The sequence below is a fragment of the Prosopis cineraria genome, unplaced genomic scaffold, assembly GCF_029017545.1.
Source record: "Prosopis cineraria cultivar Desert tree isolate PC_DT_omini unplaced genomic scaffold, ASM2901754v1 PC11, whole genome shotgun sequence".
Lineage (NCBI taxonomy): Eukaryota > Viridiplantae > Streptophyta > Magnoliopsida > Fabales > Fabaceae > Prosopis > Prosopis cineraria.
In genome coordinates this window covers 25,220,524-25,246,998 of record NW_026555342.1, presented here as the reverse complement: position 1 = coordinate 25,246,998, position 26,475 = coordinate 25,220,524, and the positions used below count along the sequence as shown (strand labels likewise).

Here is a 26,475-nt window from a genome sequence, read left to right as displayed (position 1 = left end):
TACCCTTAACGATTCTTTAGCATGCTCAGAATAATTTCCATTACCTTGACTCAGCCAATAATCACAACAATGCTTGACAGCTAGTCTTAACTCTTGCACTCTAAGGTGACATTTGAAGGCTCATCAACTGAAATCTAATTAAAAATGACAATTATCATCACTATCTATCCACTTTATTTAAAACACTATCTTTTTTTGAAGAATTATAACAAACAGTTGGTATGCATCAATAATTTACCCTTATAACATGCTCCATAGCGTATAGATCCTTTCCCCAAACAACCCATTGCATCAATTGAGTTCTACAAGATTTCAAGCATCAATTTCATCAACTAATTTTTTTTAATGCATTACCGTTAGAGAGATGAAGGAAAATAGAATATTGGCTTTGGTTATACAAGAACTAGCAAAAACTTAATAATGAATTTATGTCTGAATTTGAATCCTAATTGCCCGGCACCCACTTCAAACTTCTCCCCAATTTCAATTAACAAATTTGGAAAGAGATTTGTAAGGAAGCTATTCAGTTATATCAATGAGGTGAAGGATTGAAAAAGAAAGAAGTTGGATGCTTGAACTCAAGATCTTTACTTTTATACAAATCAAAACAATCCCAATGTAACAAAGAGAAGAAATAAGATTAAGCTTAGCCAAAGAAAGTCACTGACTTAACCTATGTAGCAAAAAGGAAGGAAGGAAAAGTATATGAACATTTGGGTGTCTCTAGCTCCCCTTGACAGCATTTATGACCAATAATGTAGAAAGAACTGATTCAACAAACTGATACACTTACAAAATCTGAAAAATTAAAGCAGCTTCTCAACAAGATGAGAAACTCTCGAGTAGTGCTACCACAACATAGAAGTGCTAGGCACCATATACTAAAAAATGAGACATTTTCACATTTTCCTTAAAACATGTTTTAGAGGAGCAAAAATCCCTCCTCTATTAGTGATCCATTAATGGAGGGAATTTTGCTCCTCTAAAAAATGATTAAGGAAGAAAATACTCCACATATTAAATACATGATGTCCAATACTCCTTGAAAAAAAGTATATAAAAAAAATGCACTTTCAACTCGATGATTAAATGTTCGACAATTTATTGTAAGTAAATGTGAAATCTAATTTGATACTCCCTCTAGTTCTAAATTTATAAGGAAATTAAGTTGTTTTGTTTTAGTCTCGTGATAAGGCACAATTGTTTTGTGATATGCATAATGCTTATTGGGGTTAAAGCAGGATATTAAAAACTTGAACAATCATCAGGTTGAGGCACTAATTCAAAGCTCAATGATTCATCCATGATCCATTCAGTTGTGGTCAAATTAATATATTTTAAATTTTATACAAACTAATAGAGAGGGAATGATTATATTGCGTGCCAAATATAGCTTAAGCCACTTGATTAAATACTTTTTAAACTTATATATATTATTAATATCTTTTAATCTTAAATGTAGGACTTTCTTTTATCTTTTAATTGCCTCACCACAAAGGATGCTGAGTTTATATACTTTTTTCATGATATTTATTCCTTTCTTTTTTCTTGAATGATATTTTTCTTTTCAAGTCATCAATACCATGCCCATGTTTCTCACTTCACTCGGCATGGTTATGTTTAAGGAGATCAATTTTGTTGAGCACATACTCCTTAAGATTGACCCTTTGAATGGAAACAATTTCATATTATGAAGCTGAAATTGCAATTAATGAACCTATTTTAGACTCATTAATGAGTGATTTCAGAAACCATATTTGAATTTATGAGATTATCCCTAGTGAATTTTATTTTAGAAATTATAAACTTGTCGATTAAAGGTGCTAAGATAATTAAATATTTGATATTTATTGTAAGAAAATGTGAAATTAATTTGATTTTGATACTCCCTCTCGTTCTAAATGAAGGAGCAAGTTGAACGGTTTGTTTTGGTCCTAAATTAAAACCTTATTCTTCTTCATTCCCCACATTTATTATTTTTCCTTCAAACTACATATCCCTATAGGGGTATTTTAGGAAAATCATCAACATTTTTTTTTACAAATTATTAAATTATCTAATTTTTTTAATCTATGAAAATTAGTTAATTATCTCCTATAGTTTGTGTATATATGTGAAAGCAATAACTTCAGGAAAAAAAAAATTTAAGATCATAAGCATAAATTTAGGTAAGGCACATTTGTTTTCTTTTGTTTTTTTTTTTTTTTTGGGAAGATGCTTTATGCTCATTTGGAGTCAAAGCAAGATATTAAAAACTAGAACAATCATTAGGTAGGGACACTAATTCAAAGCTCAATGATTCGTTTGTGATCCATTCAATTATGGTCAAATAAATTTATTATTAATTATATACTAAAAATTCCAAATAAGAAAGATAAAATAGTAAAAAAAAGATTTAAAAAAATCAATTTCAATATCCAAATTTTTCATCAGAATGAAGGTACATCAAATGCTCTTTGGTATGAATTACAAGAAGGTTGAGATGAAGTGTTCAACTGAATCTAGTAAAGAGAAAAAGTGAAAAACCCATTTAATGCAATCTTGGACATTAATGAAGAGGGGCTTAGTGAACCTTTGAGTGATAGAAGAGCTCAGGAATGTGGTTGAACGAGCAAGGCCCATTAGGAGGTGATGGGTTCTCTCATGGTTGTTGATTTGGATAAGGGCCCATATGTTTCTATTATGAATGTAGATAACATTTATATATAAAAATTTTGTTGGTAAACAACATGTAAGTACTTTTACAAATATTTTTTGAGCCTAAAAATATATCTTGATTTTAATGAACTCTCAGGATCCAACTCACTTAGACTTTTTTATATAAAAAAATATTATATATGATATAATTTTGTTGGCAAAATGAGTTCTTATTAAAGGAATAGATATAGAAATAATAAGAGAAAATGATAAAGAGGTCCTAAAAGGACCAATTAATTCAAGTTATGTCTTAAGTGTCAAACTTTAAAAATTTATAACTTAATCTCTTGATTTTGTAATTACATTGTGATGAATTTATAACTTAATTTTTAAATTTTAACATAATTGAAGTATAAAAAAATTATTTTTCTTATTAAATTTGGAATACAAGTTGCTAATTTATCACAATAAAATTACAAAATTGAGAGATTAAATTTTAAATTTTTAATATTTAATACTTGAGATCTAACTTGAATTAATTGATGCTTTTAGGACCTTTCTATTATTCTTTAAAATAAAAAAGATATGATGATACATCATGCATATACGTTGTTAGAAGTAAGATTTGTTTGAAAAGTCATTGATAACAATTACATTTGAAAACTTAATATACTATCTAGGAATATAATAATATGAAGAATGTTGTTATCAAATGAAAGCACGCAGTGCATTCTTTTTCTTAACTATTAGTCTTGTCCCCTTTGGATTTTTTGGTAAAGTTTTAATGAGGTAACATCGAATAGTGTGTTAAAGAATAATTTTTTTTTTCTTCTGTTAATTTTTTATCTCATTATTTTTTATAGTTGAAATTTTTTAAGAAAGAACTTTTATAAATAATAAATATCTAAAAAGGAGTGTTATGAATATAAAAGTTTGCGATAGTCAATCTCCCTTAAGCCCTTCATCTTTTCTCAAGTAACTCTCAGTATTATACTATTCATGACATTTATTTTCCACTCATGTTCATGGCCTTTATTATTCACTATTTGTTATTTAACATGATGAGACATATATATACCTATAAATTGGGCATAGCATTTGTAATGAGATATTCTATAAGATAATAAATTATTTCTATTACTCTCTCACCTCAATTTTTCTATTCCCATTATTTTACGGCAAATTAAAAGACGTCTTTTTGTATATATTTTTAGATAAAGTTGCCTATCTAATGCTTACAATTCAAGAATGTCAATAATGACGTCATTCTTGACTTTTTTAAATATTTAGAGGTAATTAATATATATAACAACAACAAATGTTATCTCACTAGATAGGATCAACTACATATATCATAATATATTTTCTCTAATCCTATTAATAAGCCATTTTCAGTATGTTTTACCGGAACTAAGAAAAATCTCAAACCTTATTAATTTTATCTTAAAATTTAAAAAAATTTAAGTTTACCTTTAATAAATATTCTTAACTTCCATTATTAGTATTTTTATTTAAAGTATTTGATAAGGGTAAAAATGTAAAGAAAAGCATTGAAAATTAACAAGGGCTCAATAAATAGGACTAAATCTTTTCTTCTCTCCCTACCCTATAAATGGGACCAGAGGAGACATATTTTAGTCTATTATTTACTAAAATTTTAAGAATATTATTAACTAAAAAATATCAATAAATTATTTTTAAAAATGTTTACTTTATTCATCCTTTATCTTTCTTTACAAAGCATTTTTTTAAGAGGCAATTAATGTATACACGTAGTTATTCTCCACTCAATGTTATGATAATAAATAGAAACTTTTTTTATCTTTTTCAAAAGAGGGAGCAAAGAAAGAAATTAAGAAATTAAAGGAGTGGTGAATATGAAAAGAAGGACTTGACCCTTCAGCTCCATCCTCCAACCTTCACCGTATAGTGCCAAACTTATTTTTCCCTTAAATGATATATTCTTCTTGCTCTCTCTCTTATATGTGTGTGTGTGTGTATACTTATTCCTTTTTGCCTCTTGACAACAATTACAAGTGGCTTACCAGTTCTTGTATCCTTGTGTTGTAAGTTAACCTGTCCCGATTCCAAATTAAGTTTGGTAAAACTTTTTAAGAAATATCTTTATAATATTCAAAATCAAGTTAAATTTTTTATAAATATATACTCTTTCCATTAAAAAATATAATTTTTTTGAGAAATTAGATGTTCAAAATACAATGCATTTTTAATCTTTCGATGTGTAATTTTTGCCTTTTTTTTTTCAAAAGTGTCCCTATAAATAGTGACTTTATATTTATTATAAGGTGTTAATAGGGGTAAATATAGAAAGATATGGTTAGTTTTAAAGTAGATAACTATTTTATTGAGAGTTAGATTCAGTTAAAAATGTTGTATATTTTTTAACAGAGGGAGTAGGAATTAACTTATTTTTATGATTCTCAAAGTTAAATTTTTTTATTTAACATTCAAGACATCAAACCATAATTCTCCAAAATAAGAGTGGTGATATCAAATGACGTAAATACTAGTATCTTATTTTTGTGTTCCTTAAAAACATTTTATTTTTGCAATTCTTGATTCTTATTATCATTATCATTTAAAAATATAAAACCTTAATAAAAATGAGACGTATTATACTTCAGAGATTAAAAGATAAATATTATAATAATTTTTTTAAACTTTGATTTTTTTAGTATTAAAATCCAAATAAAAATATATTTTCACTTGAGATACATGAATATTTATGGAAAAAAAATAGAGGACATTACACTTTCAATATAAATATACAAAGTCAAATAATTAAATAAACGTTCTTAGCAAAATTGATTGTTTAATGTATCACGAAACTATATTAGGACTAAATCACTAAAGATCTGTATGCCTGGCACGAGATTGCGGGGAATGTCAAGATGGTATGGTTGATGCTGCTGCTCGAAGTCTGTTTCTTTGATTTTTATTTTCTCCTTCTGGGCGCCCCACCCCCAAAAAAAAAAAAAAGAAAGAAAGAAAGTTTATTTTCCATGAACTGAAAAAAAAAAAGAATAATCTATCTCAGGAGATTAAGGGGAAGTCTGGTGGCTATCATTGCAAGTCGCATAGAATAGACAATGGACTTTCATGACTAAAAACAGTGTATAGTTTGTCACTTTTCTATAAAGTTGCGCCGTCAGATTCAAATATAGAGGTATTAACGTATTTTATAGGAATTCTTGTTGGATATAAGTAAGGTTATTTCTAAGTTTCAGAAACATCACCTTTAATTCCATTGTAGTGTACATGAATTCTTTTCCCTTTTAAGTCTTGTTAAGTAATAAATAAATAAAATTAAGTGGTATTTTGTTCAACTGATTATGGGAGTTTAGTTAATCCTGTAACTTTGCATTCAAGTCTTGAGACTTATAATCGAGTTAAATAAATATGTTAAAGGTATTTTTAAGAGACTCGTGAGTTTACAATTAGTAATACCAGCTTTACACAATTAGGAGTTATATTAGTCTAGACGACAAGTGATAATGTCCAAAATTTTAGGATACCCAATGATAAAATCAATCAATAAATAAATAAATTAACGATGATGAGTATTTGAGTGTAATGGTGAAGATGGAAAGATTCTCCTTCTTTCTCTTTCACTTGCCAGCGATGGTCCATTAATTTTTCCAACACATGTAGGAATTATAGTGAAACTTGCACAAGAAGAAAACAAAAGAAAAGCTTCTTCTTTTTCGAAATTCATTATGATAAAAAATAATGGTGAAACTTGCACAAGAAGAAAACTTTATTAACTTGTCACTTTTCAATTCATGATATATGAAATAATGTTATGATCAAAAATCCATGCACCATGGAAACTTTTTGAAAGCAATGGTATTTACTGTTTTCAGAAAGAAAGGTATCATGCAAGAAAAGGAAAGGAAGTATCATAAAAAAAGTACATGAGCTTAGCATCCTTTATGGTGTTGAGGTTGGAGCAATCATTTTTGGTTCAGTAAAACCTTATGTTAAGGATTAGAAAGGGACCACTAAAAATGATTGCCCCAGCCTCAACACCATAAAGGATGCTAAGCTTATGTACTTTTTTTTTTATTATACTTCTTTTCTTTTCTTGAATGATACTTTTATTTTGGAGTCATCATTGATGTTATCTTGTTCCCCTACTTCCCTAGACATGGTTATGCTAAAGGAGACCAGTTTTTGTTGAATACTTCATCTATCCTTTATATATAATTATTTCTTATTTTTAAGCTGAAATTGCAATGAACCGTTTGAAGATTCAATGACGAAATCAATGAAGAAGAGATTTCTTAGGGTAGAATGGGGAAAGGAAAAGGGGAGAGAATAAGAGAGAAAGGGATTAGTAGAGAGAATATAGAGAAGAGAAAACTCAGAGAAGAGGTAAGATAACAGTAATTCTTATTCAATCAAATGTACATCTAAATCAAATGAGCTAACGTGCTATTTATATGCCTCAACTTTAGCCCTAGAATTAAATGTGATAAATTCTTGAATTTCTAAAATTAAATAAAAATATAATAGTAATTTAAATATTATGACAATTAAAATAAAATATTCCTAATTAATAAAATATATTTGATCTTTCAATCTTCTCAAAACTTCAATTACTTTTTTTCTTTCCATAATTTCTCCCTTGCTTGAAGAACTCTCCTTTGGAGAGTGAAATTGTGGTTTTGCTCTAGAAGTATGATAAGATCGACAGATTTCAAGTTGTGTCTCTATTTGAAAACCCTTTTCAACAAATCATATACCAATAAATGACATCAAGTGAATAATAAATAGTTTGAGCATATAGAAGCACAACATGCAAATATGGAAATCCTTTATAACAAGATAATATTGGAAGGGCCATATGGTTCACAAATAGTATGAGCTTCCATAATTTGCAATAACATTAGCATTAGAGGGCATAGTAGATGAATTAGGCAGAGTAGGAATTGGTTGAAATTGAATTGAGATAACATCCTATGTAAGTTTAGAGGTGGCACTTGTAAGACGAAGTGTTACCTCTATTTAAATTTTTATTTTTTTCTCAAAGTTCTACATGCAATAGCTTCTTATTAAAAGACCTACCACAACCTTATGGCAGAACTTCTTGATAGAGGTGCTACTATTACCTAGGAGGAGCATTTCTAGGCAGGAGGGCCACTGCTAGTATTTAAAATTCCTTCCTACCCTTCCCTTACCCTACCCGTGAGCCCCTTTCCCCTGCACATGCGTCTTGTTCTTTATTCTCTCCAACTCTTCACATTCTTCTTCCAATCTTCCCTCTCCTCAACACATAACCTACTTCTTTCTTCCTCAATCTTCTTCAAAACATTAGGCAATTTTAAGGTACATACATACATGCACTCATCTTCTTCCTCTTTTTCCCCCTTTAGTTGTAGCATGCACATTTTCGCCTACCCACATTAACTTTTTATACATATCACGCCACTCCCTTCCTCTTTCTCCTCCTCTTTCGTTCTTTGTCCTTTATTTTGTTTCATCTTACATTGTTCTCACCCATTCACATTGTTAATTTTTTACAAAGTTTAAAATAGTGGAATAAGATATACCCTATTTTTAAAAAATAAATAATTGAGCTGCTCTTCACTGAATATTTTTCAGACGAACTACAATCGTTCCCCATATATTAGACTCACCCACTATCTCCCTAAGGTATACGTATCCCTCTTTGTCACTCTTTTTTATTTTTTATTTTTTTGATAATTCTAATATATATATATATATATATATGTAGTTAAATTAAAATTTTAATTAGGAAATATATGGTTTATATATGTGTGCGCAAGGGGGATAAATGCATTGTAATTTTTATTTAGTAGATTATCTTCCTTATGATGATATAAAAAAACTTAGTCATGCTTAGAGAATAAATAAAATAATTACGTGGTAATGATATTACTGATTTTTTTTTTTTGCTTAATTTATAAGTTTTATGAGTTGAATTCCATCAATGATTTAGTTGCTTGTATCATTACTTTAATTATTTTTTATAATTAATTGCTTGTTAGTATAAATGTTAATTTTGGACTTGCTAGTGAGGAGGGAGAAACAAAAGGTTAATAATTCAAGGAAAAAAAAAACAAGAAGCATTATATAAAAAATATAAGAAAATAAACAAAACGTAGTGCTTCTTGGAGAAAGCACTACCTCTTCTAATATTAATTAGAAGTGCTACCACCCAATACTCTCTCTTGTAAAATTTCTATAATACCATAAACACTACATCTAGTATTAGAGAGCACTAGATCTAGTAGCATTTAAGAAACACAACAAAAATAATCACTAGAAGAGCCCTTTTTGTAGTAAGTTTTAGGAATAAATTTTCATATTAAGTTTTGTTTATATCATGTCCTTTCAATGATATTGTCAAGTATATATAATTATTTCTTCTTTCCTGTTTACCAAATGGAAATGTTAGAGCATCTAATTGATTTGCGTATTAGTGTAATTATATGTACGTGTGTAGAATCTTCTAATGAGGTCACATGGTTTGTAATGTTTGCATAAGAGATTTTTTATTGGTGTCATGTATCCTCTCTTGTTTATATCTTTGCATAACCGTATGTACTATTTATGGAATAGTACTACCTCTAGCCTTACTATTGAGGTCTAGTATAATCACCTGAATCCCCTTTTTTTCTATCTTGATATCAAAGTAATTTGGTCTATTTCATTAATATCACTTCCATGGCTGCTTCTTCACACTCCTCCTCTTCCTCTACTCCTACTGATTCATTGACCTCTATCAATTGGTTCAAAAATTAATCCACTCTTTAGCTCCTTCAATTAGGCAACTATCTCGATCAAGTTGGATTGAGGGAATTATCTGATTTAGGAATCTATTTTTCTTCCTTTGATAGAAGGCAACAAACTCAAGGGTCATATTAATAGTCAAAATGAGATTCTGCCTCATCTCATTCTTGATAGTACAGGGATAAAGCTAAACTTAAAGCTTGAAGAATGGCACCTTGTTGATCGCCTTCTTGTTGGATGGCTTTACAACATAATCACGATTGATGTCAAGTCTCAACTTCTCCATTTTCACTCAGCTCAAGCTCTTTGGGAAGCTATTCAGTCTCTTTTTGGTGCTTCAACTAAGGCCTTTGTTATGGTTTTCAAGGAAAAACTTCATCATACATGAAAAAATGGCATGAAAATATAGGAATATTTGTCTAAAATGAAATACATAGCTGACCAATTAGCTCTTGTAGGTTCATTCATTGATTCTGATGACCTCATGACTTACACTTTAAATGGTTTAGATGGTGAGTATAATGCCATTGCTGTTAAGATGATTGGACAACCTAATCTGACTTGGGTAGATGCTTAAGCTGATTTACTAGCTTTTGAAATGATTTTAGACCAATTGAACCAATTCACTAATCTATCTATTCACCTTATAGTGAATGTTACTTATAGAAATGAAGATCATGATAGTCACTTTATTGGCAAGGGTTATCATGGTCATGGTTGACCATGTGGTCATGGCTCACGGAATGACAATCATCTATACTGCCATTTATATAAGTGTCCTAGTCACATAGTTGTCAACTGCTTCCATCATTTTAATTGTAACTTCCGACCACCTTCTTATAACTCTTATCCTCCTTAAGTTCATTATGCAATATCGAGCACCGTGGCTTACCTTGCTTGGTATTTTGATAGTGGTGTAAACTATCTTGTCACTCCAAATATTGAGACTCTAAATGCTGCCACTTCAATTGGTAAATCTCATTCTCATCTTTTTACATGTACTGGTGAACGAACTTGAGTTCATAGGACTAGTTCAGCTCCTTTTTCTCGCTCTTCTTTTAATATAAAACTCAATAATGTTTTGTTGGTAATAAAAAACTTCTAAGCATCTATAGGTTCGTTGATGATAATCAAGTTAAAGTTGCTTTTAACAATAATTGTTGTTTTGTGAAGGATTAACAAAGAGGGCAAATACTGATGCACGGGAAGCCACGACAAGGAAGGTACCCAATAAGTAGTAGATTTCAACCCCAAGCTCATATCATATCATATGATTTTCAACTAGTGTTTTTTTGACATTTCTCGATTGGCATTACAAACTAGGTCATCCATGTACTAGAGTTTTGAAGCGATTTTGCATAATTGTAATGTTAAAATTTCTTTGTTGATGAGAAACATGTGTGTGAAGCTTGCCAATATGGTAAATCAAAATTGTTGCCATTTTCTATTTCCTCTTCCCGTGCATCTGCCATATTAGAACTTGTTTGTACTGATCTATGGGGACCTTTCTATATCCAATCCTCACAAGGTCATAGATATTATTTACATTTCATTAATGTTCTTAGTTGTTATACTTGGTTGTACCTACTTAAACACAAGGGAGAAGTAGTCACAGCTTTTAATCATTTAAAAGCTTTAGTTGATAATCAATTTTTGACTAAAATTAAAGCTATATAATGTGATGGTGTAGCAAAATATAAACCTTTTAAACTTATCACAACATCTCACTAGATGTGCATGTTACCCATGTCTGAAGCCATATAATGCTCATAAATTTCAGTATCACAATTAGAAAAATATGTTTATGGGTTATAAAGGTTACAATTGTCTCAGCTGTATAAGCAAAATTTATACTTCTCGACATATTATCTTTGATTCCTATGTTTTTTTATTTGTTCATGGCTTCTTAAATTAAAGAAAAATACTAACTAAAGAATGTTATACAATGCCTGTTATTACTGCTCATTCAAAAAATAAATCAAGCTCTCCACCATTAACAATTTCTAAGCATTCTATTGATTCTCTTCTAGTTTTGAATTCTTTGGTGTCTTCCTCATCATCACCATCATGCATGCTAAGTTAGTTTAAAGTCCTTCAATGGACCTATCAAGTGTCTTTATCTCGTTACTTGTCTCTATCTCATCAAAGTCCTTTAATGAAAGATCTAGTGCAAAATCTCACTCCACTAAATACAATTAACTAATAAAATCTATAGTAATCAAAGGATTAACTTGAAGAGCGATTACCAAGTTTCAGTTCAAAATCAAGGGATCCCAAGTCTTCATAATCACAATGAGTTTAAAGTAATCAAGATCTCTTATATTAGAGTAAAAATAAGTTACAGAAATATGAGATACCTCAGGATAGTGAAAGAAATCAAAAATAAGTGAAAACAATTCTTTTAATGTGTAATAGAACAATGCGCTGCGGCTCATGCACACTGTGCCATGGTGTATTGTTCTTTATGCCATGTACTGTGGCATGTTACACATAAAAACTAGTAATTTATATTATCATTTGATAGCTCAGGAAAACTTCTGAAGCATCTTGATTTTCTATCCAACATCCGATTGATGTGATTTAGGTGTCTATGGAAAGCTTTTTACATGAACTAGCTAATTGCATGGGTTTCATGTAACATCTTCAAAATTTTAAGATTCAAATTTATTTTAAAAAAATAAAATATTTATAATTAAATTAAAATTAAGAATTGTATGATAAAGGTCCTGAGTTCAAATTTTTCTAAGCAAAAATTTTGTTTCGTTTTATTTTTAACTATGAAAAAATTACTAAAGTTGACCCAAGCTTTTGTGTTATAATTAAAAAATGTTAGGTCCTTACTTGTAATTTGTTCCAAACTTTTTAGTTCAGTTTTTTTTATAAGAGCACGTAGAAAAGAAATAAATGAAACAAGAAAAACAAAAGGAAAAGAAACACACGGATAAGAGAGTAAGAGGAAGAAGAAAGGAGGAAGAGAGGGACTTGGGCTCAAATTTAGAAGGCTTTATGGCCATTGTGAGCCCGGTTACGTAGTAGGTAAACTCCCTACTTCAATCCTCTTCCTTCCCTCTTAATTTTCTTCAATTTTTGAAAGAATAAATTTCTGAATTTTGATCTTAAAGGCTTTATTCTTATAAGATTTAGTTTCTTTGTGTCCTTGGGAGGTTGTTTTAAGTTTTTATATCGTGTTCTAATATTTTGAGTGGATAATTAGATGAAAAAAGGTGTTTTGGGCACAAATTAAATCCCGAGAGATTGGGTTTTACTCTTTAATGGTTAAAGCCTATTGATTTGGTTATAATATGCTATTTGAAGCCAATAAGATTTAAATTAAACTTTAGTTTTTATCATAAGGGCTTATTGTAAAAGTTGGTAATACTAAGTGAAGGTATTTGATTGATTAAAAATTGTATGGCTTGAAAATTGGCCAAGTGGTGGCTAATAAATGGTTTTGATTATTAAGTAATGCTGTGTGATTGGTTAGTTTAATATATAGACCATTAGGATAGAGTATAGCTCATTAACCCAAGTTGTGTGGTACGAGTTATAGTTTTCTTTTATACTATTTGCCATAATAAGTGACGTGGATCACTTATATGTTGTAGGGATTATTGGTGAAATTTATTTGGAAGTTAAAGGACAAGCCAAGTCATATTTTTGTATAAGGGGAACCCTTTTGGTATAAAAGGGTTAAGGTAACAGAGAAATTTATATATTTTTATTGTTTTATTTAGCTATTTTTAAGTAGATAATATTATCTAGTATGCATTACATGTTTTAAACAATTGAATGCAAATAAAATGTGTTTTAGAAGGGTTTATAGGGTATTGCTTTAATAATAATGCATTTATATTTACTATCTATTTAATAATGATGTTACTTATGAAAATAAGATTATTAGCATGTATTGTGATCATAAAAAATGAGGAGTTGCACTTAGGAAAGTGTAACTAGGTTTGGTACTTTAGATAGGCTAAGGAACCACTTAAAAGATGAATTATAAGTGTTATACTACCTTGAGTGTTGAAGTGGTCAATACTCGAGAAAGGTAGAAAAAGGTAGGAGGCATGATCTCAGTAAGAGTTCACCAATGGAGAGATGTGGTCTTGTGATATTCTATGGCTCACTATCAGTACTCAATGTTGTCTTTCATATTGTGGGCTCAGTACACTAAAATGGTTAATGGATTGAGTATTTGACACCTCTCAGTGGGGGAGGAAATCTAGCATATGAAGTATAAGGTTGAGTGCCTAGGCTAAGGTAGCCCTCACATGGAGAGTAAGTCAAGCTGGCTTTGGGAAAGAGTTAGCTTCAACTGCTTAAGATTTACATTGAAGGGGCATAGGTGATTTGGTGGATCAAATCGTGCCTTGGTTTATGTTTTGTGCCTATAGAGGTATAGTAGGTGTAAGGTTTACTACAAGCTAAAGAGTTCCAAGGGGCATTCTGTTGGTCAGGAAAGGTCATATCGGTCTATCTCATACATTCAAGCATTTTAATTAGTTAATTATATATTATTTTGAATCTATTATTTATTTACTTGACTATGGCTTTCCTTGTAATAACGAATATTGATTTCTCTATTACTGAGATTATGGTTGTCTCACCCCTTTCTTTACAATATTTACAGGTCTAAGCAAAGGATCTAGTAGTGGATGGGAAAAAGAGCCAAGCTAGGGGTTTGCATGTGGATTGTAAAGATCTGCAACTCCTTTCTTTTGAGCAAGTATATTGTAATGTATTTAGGTTAGGGTGCTAGTAAGATGTGACTATAAATATATGTGCATATGTGTAGATTATGTGCTTGTGTATGAATTTTTACCGCTTATAGACTTGTGTTTAGGAAACTTAGCTATGGTATGTGGTTTTGATAAATTCATTTGATAGACTAAGTTTTCATTATAAGAAAATGTTTATTTTGGTGTGTATATATATATATATGAATATATGTGATTCTACACACAATTGCAAAGTAGTTGCATTGCGAATTGTATGCTAAGGGCAAACATACACCTTGTATAGAGAGAATGGGTATGTGGGCCCCACAAGGATCTTTGAGGCAAGTGAAAATATTTAGCATGTGCACTTATATGAATACATTGTATGTGAATTGATTTTTGACCACTCTTGTATGATTTGTGCAATTTGGGAGTTTAAGGTCCATTTGAGAAATGACACCCGGGTGGTCAAGTTTTAATATAAGGAGTTTTTATATTGTTTTAATGTTCTATTATGTACACTTAGTCCTATTGACACATTTAAAATGTTCTCACAAGTTTGTAACCCTTAGGATGAGATTTGGACAATTTTGAAAATGGTTTTTTACTTAAAAACTATACTTTGACGTCTGGGTATCCAAATCTCAATCCAACCATTAGATTTATCTAAAATTTGGATCACAAGTAAAAAATTTTATAAGCTTCATGTGGGCTTTGGAATCATGTCAATCAGACACTAGACGGAGAAACGATACACTCTGAAAGTTAGTCTAAAGGTGCTGTCATGATAACAAAGTTGCTGAATTTGCAACATGCACAAATTTTGATCCAACCATTAGATCTTTTTAAAATTTGATAAACTTGTAGTACCCTTTGAATGTGACGTGTGGGCTCTAAAATAGCTCTAATCGGAGGTTGGATAATGAAATAATGTACTCGGGAAGTTAGTCTATAGATGCTGTCATGACAGCTAAAAGATAACAAAAATGATCAAATTTGTAACATGTCCAAATTTTAATCTGACTATTGAATCTTTTTAAAATTTAGAAAACTATTAATACACATTAGAAGTGATGTGAGAGCTTTGAAATCACTTCATTCGGAGGCTAAATAGTGAATTGACGCCTCCTGAAAGTTTATCCGGGAGAACTGTCATAACAACATATTAATGCTATCATGACAGCAAGTAAATGCCCTTGTTTGCCTAGTTTGCTTCCGTGTGCTATACTGTAATTCTTCAGATTTTTATAAAAAAAATTATTTTAAATGTGTGTTTTGTTATTGTGTAGATTGTTTGGTGTTTTAGATAGTTTGTTTCCTAAGTTGGTTTTAGGATCAACTCTTTAATCACACTTAGTTTGTTTCAATTGTATGATTTTGGATAATACTTGAGGCAAGTGTTACATTTCACTTCTAAAATAAGTCACACTAGAAAGTAAGTCACACTTTAACCACTTTTAACAACTTTCACATAAAAAGGGTGTCCAAAACCCTTAACAAATACCAAAAGCCTTTCATAACACCTGGACCATATCCATTGGACTTAGAACTATCAGTATAATAAGTCTCACACACTTAAACAATGGTAGAATAAAATTTCACTTCTCAACCCCTTTTTACCAAAAATAAAGGGGGAGGCAATTTTCCTTTGCATTGCACCCAAATCAATCAAAACATGTTTAAATCTTCATTTCTACACTTATACTAGTATTTTAGCCCTATAAATATATATATATCTCAATATATACTAATACTCAGGGCTTAAAATACAAATTAGACATTTGCAATAACAAAATAGTACAAGTGTGATTGTATGCAACCTAGAATTGGTATATATATACTATTACACAAAATAAATCTAAACTAGAGGTATACGATAGGAATATGTTAATTTCTAGCCTCTTGAGTCTTCTCCCTCTCAGTAGCAGAGCTAGAGCCTGATAAGTGTTAAATGAAAGGGGTGAGTCTAGCCACTAACTAACTAAGGTAAAACTTACCTTACACAGTTATATATTAATTATAAAACAAGCACATGCATATAAAACCAAGCACTTAAAACATACTTACACATATCATAACTCATCATTTCTTATTTAATAACTTCTTTATCTCACATATACTAGTTGCATTGTCACATAGTCTCAGATATATGACATGACCTCTTATTCACACGACTTGCCACAACTCAACACATGTGACACATCATATATTTACTTAGGCAATGGTCAACCAACCTTATATTCTCCTTATTTCCTTAGATTGAAATCGTGGGTTATAACACTAAATAGGGCTTTGTCCGTGTGACTGGACTAGCCAAGCTTACCAATTGTGAGGTGTAACTGGGCTAAAGATCATATGACTCACTCTTAGACTACGGCTTCCCCCATTCTCAAATCTCTAGGGTGTCTCATACCCTAGACTATTCTCCTTATTAAATTGGTGGAGAAAGTTAGGTTTTAGTCTATTGACAAATTATGGGACAATCTTTCAACAAATTGTGGGATAAGGCTATACCCTTATGCATCGGAGGGCAGCCTAAATACCATATAAATTTTTCTCTATTCCTAATCCTTAGGAAAACTTCTGCCCAATGATCATGCCATAAACGATACTCACTTATTTTTACATTTTTATTTATTCAAAATTAATTAACACATTAGACTCACGACCGTGCGCTTCCCAAGTGAGCAAAAATTCTCTTTTCCATTATAACACATCCTCCTTAACATATTCATCATCAATCACTCATTCAAAATATATTGGAAAGGGAAATGCTTTTTGAACACCACATTTACTACTTCAAATCTCATTTAAAAACTACTTTCACATGTTTAATACATATCACACAATTACAAGAACACTAAAATTCAATGCATGTAACCTAATTTCATAAATCATAATTTTCATTGTAAACACACAATTCATATTACAATTAACATACAACTACCCAAAGTTGGGTGCCCCTAATTACCTCAAACCTTTAAAAGGTTAAAATTTTACCCCTTAATACACTAGCTTCCAAGCTTGAATTCTCCGAGCCAAATAGGTGTCCAAGAACCCAAACTACAATCAATCAAGTTAATCTCCATTAATATAGCTAAACTCAAGCCTTCAACTCTCATTAAAACTGCTAATCTCACACATTTCAACTCTATTCTTCCCTTTCTAGATTACCCAATGCCTATATTTTACATTTGTGCTTACCTAGTGGGTTTATTAATTATCTTAACATCATATAGTTTCATTGAACACCCACATTGCCATTAATGCCTCAACAACCACAATAATGATAAATTTAATGTCCATTTTCAGACGTTAATGGAGCCCATCATCCAACGACCACTAAAATTATTAATACTAGGTTTAAATACTATAAAATACTTCTATTAACTTCATTTGAGCTAATAAATTTGGACCTATAACCTATATGGATCAAAAATCCACTTTCACTATCAAATCCTAACTCAAATCCTTAAGAAAGTTAAAGAGAAAAGGAGAAAAATGGGTTAAGGATCTTACCTTGGATGATTTAGAGCTTCAAACCTTCTCAAATCCTCTCCTAGGTCGTGCCCTAGCAGAGCAAATGTGAGCTCTTTCGTTTCCCTTTTGTTTCCTTTCTATTTTTTACTTTAGTTTGCATATTATTTCTGTAAAATTTATGCCGTGCACCACAGTGCTTGTCCCTGCATGCCGTGATGTGTGGTATAGAGAAGGATAGCCTTATGCGTCGTGGCATGTGGTATAGAGGCTTTTAAGCTTGTTTTTCTCCACTTTTTTATCCCTAAGTAACCCAATTTCACTTTAGACCTATATTATACTTGAAATTCCAACTAAAAACACTTATTATTCTTCTCTGACCACATACCACATCATCTCACTTAATTATCCTTATTAATCTTAGTAAATTAGGGAGTTAAAAGTCAGGATGTTACATTTAAGACCCTTATATTGAGATGACACTGGTTTGTTTTTGAGTCAAAGTAAATAGACTCTAGATATTCTAAAAAAAAATCAACATGCTTGATTATGCTCCTATACCTACTCCGATGGTGATCGGATGATAGTTTTCTACTAGTAAAGTCATGAGCTTTTTAATATCTTACAACAAAGCTTGATATTGCTTATTCAGTGAACAAGCTCAACCAATTCCTTTCTGCACCAAGAGCTAGTCATTTATAAGCAATTAAATGAATCTTGAGGTATCTTAAAGGTACTTATAGTTTTAGCCTTCATGTCAAACCCTTCTCCTATATGCTTCTAACTGCCTTCATAGATACAGATCGGGCAACTGATATAGATGAAAGATGTTCCTTGGCTAGTTTTTGTGTTTATCTTAGAGGTACTTTTCTCTCTTGGGCTTCAAGTTGAAGTCTTAAATATGGAGTTAAAGGGTATATTAGAAAAAACTGTAAGAGCATCTAGAAAAGATTAGTCTTTAAAATTGAATGATGAATTTTGGGCACATAGAATTGCATATAAAATGCCCTAAGGTATGTCCCCTTATAGGTTAATATATAGTAAGTCATGTCATCTTCCTACAAAGATTGAGCATAAAGCATATTGGGTTGTGTGTGCTTTAAATTATGATTTGAAAGCTCTAAGTGAAAAATGTTTTCTTCATCTCAATGAGGTGGATGAGATTAAATAAGAGTCTTTTGAGAATGCCCATGTATATAAGAAAAGAAATAAAGCTTGGCATGACCATAGAATTCTCAAGAGAGAGATTAAAGTTGGACATAAAGTTTTATTACTTAACTTCTGCTTGAAGCTACTCTTAGATAAGCTAAAATCAAGGTGGTCTAGTCCTTTTAAAGTTGTATATGTAAAACTATATGGAGCCATTGAAATTTGAGCTGATGACAGGAAGATATTTGTAGTCAACAAACAACGCTTAAAATTATATTATGAGGGAGTCTATGTTGACACATCTTAATCTATCTCACTCAAGGAAATCTAGACCTACTATAATAGTGTCTATCTATAGACATTAAATGTAATGTTTGTTACGAGGAAACCTAATTTTTTTAACTTTTATATTTGCTTTTCATTGTTATATTAATTTTTTATATTTTTATTGTTTGTTATCCCCATAAAATTTTATTTGATCACTAAGCCCCCTCTCTAAGATGAATTGTCGGATTATAATGCTTAAAAGGGAGCTTCTGAAAGCTTACCAAAGTCACATCAAAGCAAATTAAACAAGGGAGTTTTAGTTCCTTTATCTTTTTCTTTTTCTACAAAAATTGAGGACAATATGGAATTTAAGTATGGAGAAGGTTCTACCATGATAACTTTCTATGCTTATGTTGTTATAGTTTTTGTAGCAATTTACATGCTGTAATTAGCCTTATTTATGAAAATTTAAAAAAATTTAATTTTTTCAACTTTTTGCTCTTTTGTACTGTATTATTAAGCCATATAACTACTGAGGGCAATTTACGTGTTTGCGAAAGAATTTAAGGTTGCCAATACCCTATAGGAGTTTATGAAAAATATACTTAATGTAAAAATTATCTCTCCTATTTATTTGTGTCTATGCCTAGAAAGCTAACACTTTGCAAAGTACTTAAAAAGGGGAATGATCCTTAAAAAAAAGACAAAAAATGTTGAGTATCCACTCCATTAATGCCAACTATGCCTAGTAACTGGGGGCCTTCATCACCAATATTAGTCTTCGTGTCAAACAACTTAGTAAGTGTCAAGAATGTGCCAATAAAGTTTCATAAGTTTGAGTAAATGGGCTCTTATATCACCAATATAAGGTTAGCGTCAAAATGACCTAAGGATTATTTAAGAAAGAAAATACAAATTCATTATATAGATAAGTACTCAATTAGAACTAAATTAACTCCATGTGGTGATAATGGCAGAATTATTAGCTTTCTCTCTCACATTGAAGCTCGGTAAGTTAGTTATATGGTTAAGTTTTACTAGTGCTTTAAGAAAAGGTCCTATATTTAATAAATTTATATAAGGAATGAGGTTGAATGCAGAAGTATTTGCTTGAGAACAAACAACAAGCTAAGTGTGGGGGAATTTGATAAGTGCATATTTTATAATTAAATAGGTATAAATTTTTTTGTGGATTTAACTATAGTTATTAATATTTCATATCTATTTAATTAATATTTATATATTTTTCCCTCATCATTTAATTATAAGATAAAAAGGAATTTTGATATGAAATCCAGTCATATATTTCTTTTCTATATCTTGCAGAAAAATAATAAATTAAACAAAAGGAAGAAAATGTAGAAAGGAAAAAGAGAAGAATATATATATATTGAAGAAGCAGATTTTCATATATCATATAATGAGACAAATAATATACATACATATATATGTCAGTGTGAGAGTCTCGAATCAATAAGGAATGGAAGGAGGAGCCTCCACTTTAACTATAAATACTCCTTCATCAAGAAGAAAGGCATTCAATAACTTATATGAGTATCTCAAGAATTCTTTTTGAGATATTTGAAGCCCGTAAAAGCATTTTGAAGGTTGAAAATAAGATTGTTGAGGAGTTCGACAAATCATAATTATTTCTTTTCTACTTCTTAATTTTCTCTATGATTGTTTTTCATGATTGGAGATTTAGAATGATGTTATTTAATTTTATTATGTATTTCTAAATTACCCAATTGGGATAGGGATGTAGTCCAACTAGGGAGCTAGTTTTCTATTTTCTTTATTTTGACTCTTTACATTTATATTTATGAATATTTTTACTTTTTTCAATTATATTTATTTTTCTTATTCTTCATGTTGATTTTATGATTGGCTATCATTTAATCAAATGTATGGGTAATCTTGATGGATTGGAAGGTGAAGAGAGAACCTAAATATAGAGAAATAGACAAAAAAAATTGAGCTAGGGGTAGTTCTATAAATTTGTGGTCACTTAAACTATAGTTTCACGGTTTAATTAGTTGTTTGGGTATTATAGGAATGAATTCAACACTAAATAAAAAGGGTCTAATAATTCGAGAGAATATTAAGTTATTTTAAGAATAGTTGTCATTATAATTAATTAAAGAGTCAACTCAAAGAGTAAAAATTGTAACTTATAAGGTGAATCCTAATCCCTAATGCTTCAAATAATTGTATTTTCATCATCATCATTTTCTTGATTTATTTTTATTATTTATATTCTTATCAAATTATCTATTTTAGCTATTTTTCTTGAACTATTAATTATTTAAATTAGTAAAAGCATAACTTTCCTATGAGTTTGACACGTAGAATACTCTGGGTAATTTATTACATTGATCTTGTACACTTGTGGGAGTAACCAGTTATATTGCACAAACATAAAACAATCAATTTCAAGGTCCTTTATAAATTTTGATATGGCTTACACTTGGAATATAATAAAGGTAATTGAAATCGTGGATTGAATTGAAATATAATACATTAATATATATTGATTAGTTCTTTAATTTGCAATGTCCAAGACAAATGAAAAATAGTTTGGATTGTGGCTTTTGTGTCAAGAGGTTCATGAAGAACATTATTATCCATAATAAGAGAGTATAATTCATGCTATTGCATGTCAACAATATTCACTTTTCAATTACAAAAAAAATTAATGTATTAAAATTAATTTATGGTGGATCATTTATATATTACAGTACTATAACAAGTCTTACATTGAAGAATTTGTGAATGTGAAAATAAATGAGGTAATTGAAGAATATTCTCAATATATGTTCCAAGTGTAGGCCTCGCATAAAGAAGATCAATAGAACTACCTAGAAGAAGTAGCTAGGATATTTATATATTTAATAGCTGATTTACTTTGGAAAATAGTTTACTTTATAAAATTTCATTTGTTTACTTGATAGATTAGTATAAGAGATGTTCAGGGATTAATTTTGCACTTGAATATAATAAATTCTATCGATATTCCAATATGTAAATTTTGAAATGGCTGTCTACTGCTATTTTGATTTCTTTTTGTAGAGAACTGGTATAAATAATAGTCCCCATATATAGAAAAAACCATATAATAAAAGACGGATATATAAATAACTGTAATTTATCTTATAATATATAATGGATAAATCATATACCCGACATTTATTCTGACTTTAAACGATGGATACAATATTTACTCGTCGTTTATTCTTCTCTTAAAAATGTTGACACTTAAAAATTATATTTTAAATGATAGTTATATAATTGTCATTTATTGAGGGTCTTTAAATGTTAGCCCCATAAAATGATAGTTATAGGCTAAAATAATCATCATTTGTTCTTTTTGTTTTTTGGTAGTGGTAATGGTTACCTTTGATGTTTTCTTTTGGGTTATGATTTTGGGAAAATTGGGTAGAAGGATCCTGAGTCCAAATAATTGGGCAAAGTCCCTTGTCCTTTGGTGTTAATATCTTCATAAGCAAAAATACAAAAGTTCCCTTTAAGTAACTTGAGGGGAAAAAATAGAAGTTAAAAATGAACACGTGGAGCCTGATGTTGCTATTTTTCAAGAAAATTGTGTTATTTTATTTATGAAAAGTATCCTTATTTAATCCAACGAATGAGTAAGAGATTAATTTCACCTGTGGTTGTATTTAAGAGTATTCTAAAATGATAAGGAAGTGAACATTAACACTTGAATTCATAAAAGATTAGCATTTAAGTGAGCTTCGAGATGACCCATTCAAGGAACCAAAAGCAGAGCTAAAATCTTCAAAGATACACCAGTAGAAAATGAGATATACCTGTATGAGTATGAATGTATTACAAATGACAGTGAAGAGCTTCATACAAATAAGTAAGAGATACACCAAAATGATTTATCGTAAAAGACTTTATTTGAAACAGACTTCTACTAGAATGACAAAAGACAGTTGGCTAGGAAACATATATTTAGGTATGTAGGTCTCCGATATACCGGTTGGAAAGTCATGAATATTGGAGTCTAAGAACAAAGGAAGATATTTGGGTAGGAAGGTATACATTTGGGTAGGAAATGATCATACTGAGTAAGTTCTATCAATATGTCCACTAATTGTTTTAGCATAAATATTTAGTCTAATTTGACTCAAGCTGAAATCAATTCAAGGACCAAGAATTAATTCAAATAATTATCTCTAATGGGGAAAATTGTAAGGATTAAGGACGGGAATAAATTAAAGAATTAAGCATATAGGCCTTATTTACTTAAACTTGCCAATAACAAATACCTGTAAAAAAAAAATCCCTATTTTATAAGAGATCAACAAGAGAGTTATGGAGAATTCTAGTTCGCTTAAACTATTTGAATAACTTTTTGAATGTCTCTTTTGATAGGTGGTTTTTTCACAACCTTTGTGGTTTTCAAGCCAACAATGATATGAGCAATAGATAGGGTTCTAACTTTAGGCTAGTTTGTTGGAAGCTTTGGGAGGTGCGTGACAAGTTCATATTCCAAAATGTTCACACCCGTGCAGACCAACTAGTAGTTGAAGTGAGGATGCTTGTGGACTTTAGTACTCAAGCGCGGGACTCTTTAAACAAAACCCACAATAGGAACAATATTAGAACTGTGGCAACTACGTACAATCTAGAGGAAGCTTCCCTTAGGATGGGTATCCCTAAACTATTACAAAGCAGTAAAGAGCAGTATTGGGAAAGCTAGAGCAAGCAGTTTCCTACACGCCACTAACGGAATTTGGCTAAGGGCCTGCTATAAAAATATTAAAGTTTGCACTTCCCTAGAACCTGAGTTATTAGCTATTGCTGATGGTTTAAATGTGGCTTGGGAGGGTGGCTTTAGAAGAATGAAGTGACGTTGACTGTATGCTTGTAGTTAACCTCTTCGGATAGGATAATACCCAGAGTAATGCCTATAGCAATCTAATTGGGTAGATACACTCCGTGTTACGCTATGATTGGCAGGTTGACGTCAACCACATATATCGTGAAGGCAACAAAGGTGCGGATTTCTGGGCCTTATTTGCACTCACTCTAGATACAGGACAACACTATTTGTGTCACCCTCTTGATGGTTTGAAGCCGATTTTGGACCATGATTCTCTGGGCATAGGACAATTACGTCTTTGCATTAGCAAATCCTAGTTTTTGGATCAGTCCTTATTTCAACAACAAAAAATATTGAAATAATAAAGATGTGTTGTGATGTTCTAAGAAATTGTTTTATGAAGTAGATGCAAAATATACCATGGTGATCTTCAAACTAATGTTTGTTATTACTTCCATTGTGCATATCACAAGTAAAAAGTATATTGATAATTTAACATATCTAAAAAGATATGATAGAGGAATATCTTTTTAAAAATTATATGATAACACAATGCATTATGCATATAGGTTAGCTAGAAGTAAGATCTGCGTGAAAAGTCATTGATGACAATTAATTACATTTTAGAAATTGATATATTATCTTGAGATATAATAATATAAAGAGTGATATTGTCATGAAAGAGAGTAATAATACATGATGTACTCTTTTTTCTTAATTAAGACTTTGTCCCATTGAATTTTTTTGTTAAGGTTTTTAATAAGACAACATTAAATAGTGTATTAAAGAATGATGTTTTCTTTTCTTCCATTAGGTTTTTATCTCATAAGTTTTTTTCTAGTTGAAATTTCTTAATGAGGCATTGTAAATAATGGATATTTAAGAGGGATTGTTATGAATATAAAGAGCTTGTGGATGTCCATCTCCTCTTAAGCCATTCATATTTTCTCAAATAACTCCTACTATTTATGAGATTTATTTTCACTCCCATTCATGGCATTTATTATCCACTATTTATTATTCCATATAATTCTATTTAAAAATCATTTTCATTATTTTTACCGAAATGAAGGAAAACCTTAACTTTTACTAACTCTGTCTAAAAATTTAACAAACTTTTAACTTTATCTCTATTAAATAAATAAATATATATATATATATAAAATAAAATAATTTAACATTTAATAATTTTTTAACATTTAATTGGGGGAAAAGGTAAAAATGAATACAATAACTTTATAATTATCCACTTTTTAACTATGACCATGGGAGTATTTAACATGACGAGGCCTTTGACCATGTAAGGCTTTGCCGTGCATACTACTTGTAATGAGATATTATATAGGATAAGAAATTATTTCTGTTGTTTCTATTACTCTCTATTCGCATTATTTTACAGCAAAATTAAAGACATCTTTTGTTAAGAATAGGAGGAAAGTAGTTGTACAAATTAAAATATAATATTGTGTAAAGGCTTTGTGTATGTTTTAAGACAAGATGCTTTTCTAATGCATGCTTACGACTGAAGAATATTGATGATGATGTCATTCTTGACCGTTTTTTAATTTTTTTTTTTCATTTAGAGACAATTTATGTATGCTCGTAGTTATATATTCTCCACTAAATGCAATGATAAAGTTGGAATTTTTTTTTTTTTGAAAAAAAAGGAGGGGGCAAATAAACAAATTTAAAAAAAATTAAATCAATGGTGAATAATTAGAAAAGAAGGATCATGATCCCTAAGCACCTAGTGCGCCTGGCTGGCTTCCTGCATAAACTTGTTTTGGTTCCTCAAACGATATATTCTTCTTGTTAACACACCCACACACACACTCTACAACTGATTTATTTGTTCTTGTACCCCTTTTCTGGTGTAACTGACCTGTCCCCGATTCCAAGTTAAGTTTTGGTAAAACTCTGTAAGAAATATCTTTATAATACTCAAAATCAAGTTAAAACTTTTATAAATATGTAGGAATTAACTTATTTTTATGATTCTCAAAGTTTATGTTTTTATTTAACATTGAAGACATCCAACCATAATTCTCCAAAATATGATTGGTGCTATTAAAAGAAATAAATACTAGTATCTTATTTTTATGTTCCTTAAAAACATTTTATTTTTTGCAATTCTTCATCCTTATTATTATTTAAAAATATAAAACCTCAACAAAAATGAGACAAAGTAATTAAGCTTCAGAGGTTAAAAAATAAATATTGTAATATTTTTTGAAAGTGATTTTTTAATAATAAAATCCAAATAAAAAATATTATTTTGAATTGAAGTACGTGAGTATTTACGAACAAATATAGACGACACCACAATTTCAGTGTAAATATACAAAGTCAAATAATTAAATAAATAAACAATTGACGTTCTTGACTAAAACCAGTGTAGTGTTTGCCACTCCCTATAAATTTGCGTTTTTAGATTCAACTATAAAGGTATTACCGAATTTTATAGGATTTCTTATTAAATATAAATAAGGTTTTTTCTAACTTCCACAAACACTAGCTTTGATTCCATTTATGTTTAGTAATAAATAAATAAATAAAATTGAGTGATGTTTGGTTCAATTGGTTGAGGGTGTTCAGTTTATC

General features: G+C 30.1%; 1 pseudogene; it reads left to right on the top strand.

Moving 5' to 3' along the window:
- Positions 1 to 24,191, top strand: part of LOC129286381 (26S proteasome regulatory subunit 8 homolog) — a 32,788-nt pseudogene extending 8,597 nt beyond the window's left edge.
- The last annotated feature ends 2,284 nt before the right edge of the window (positions 24,192 to 26,475 follow it).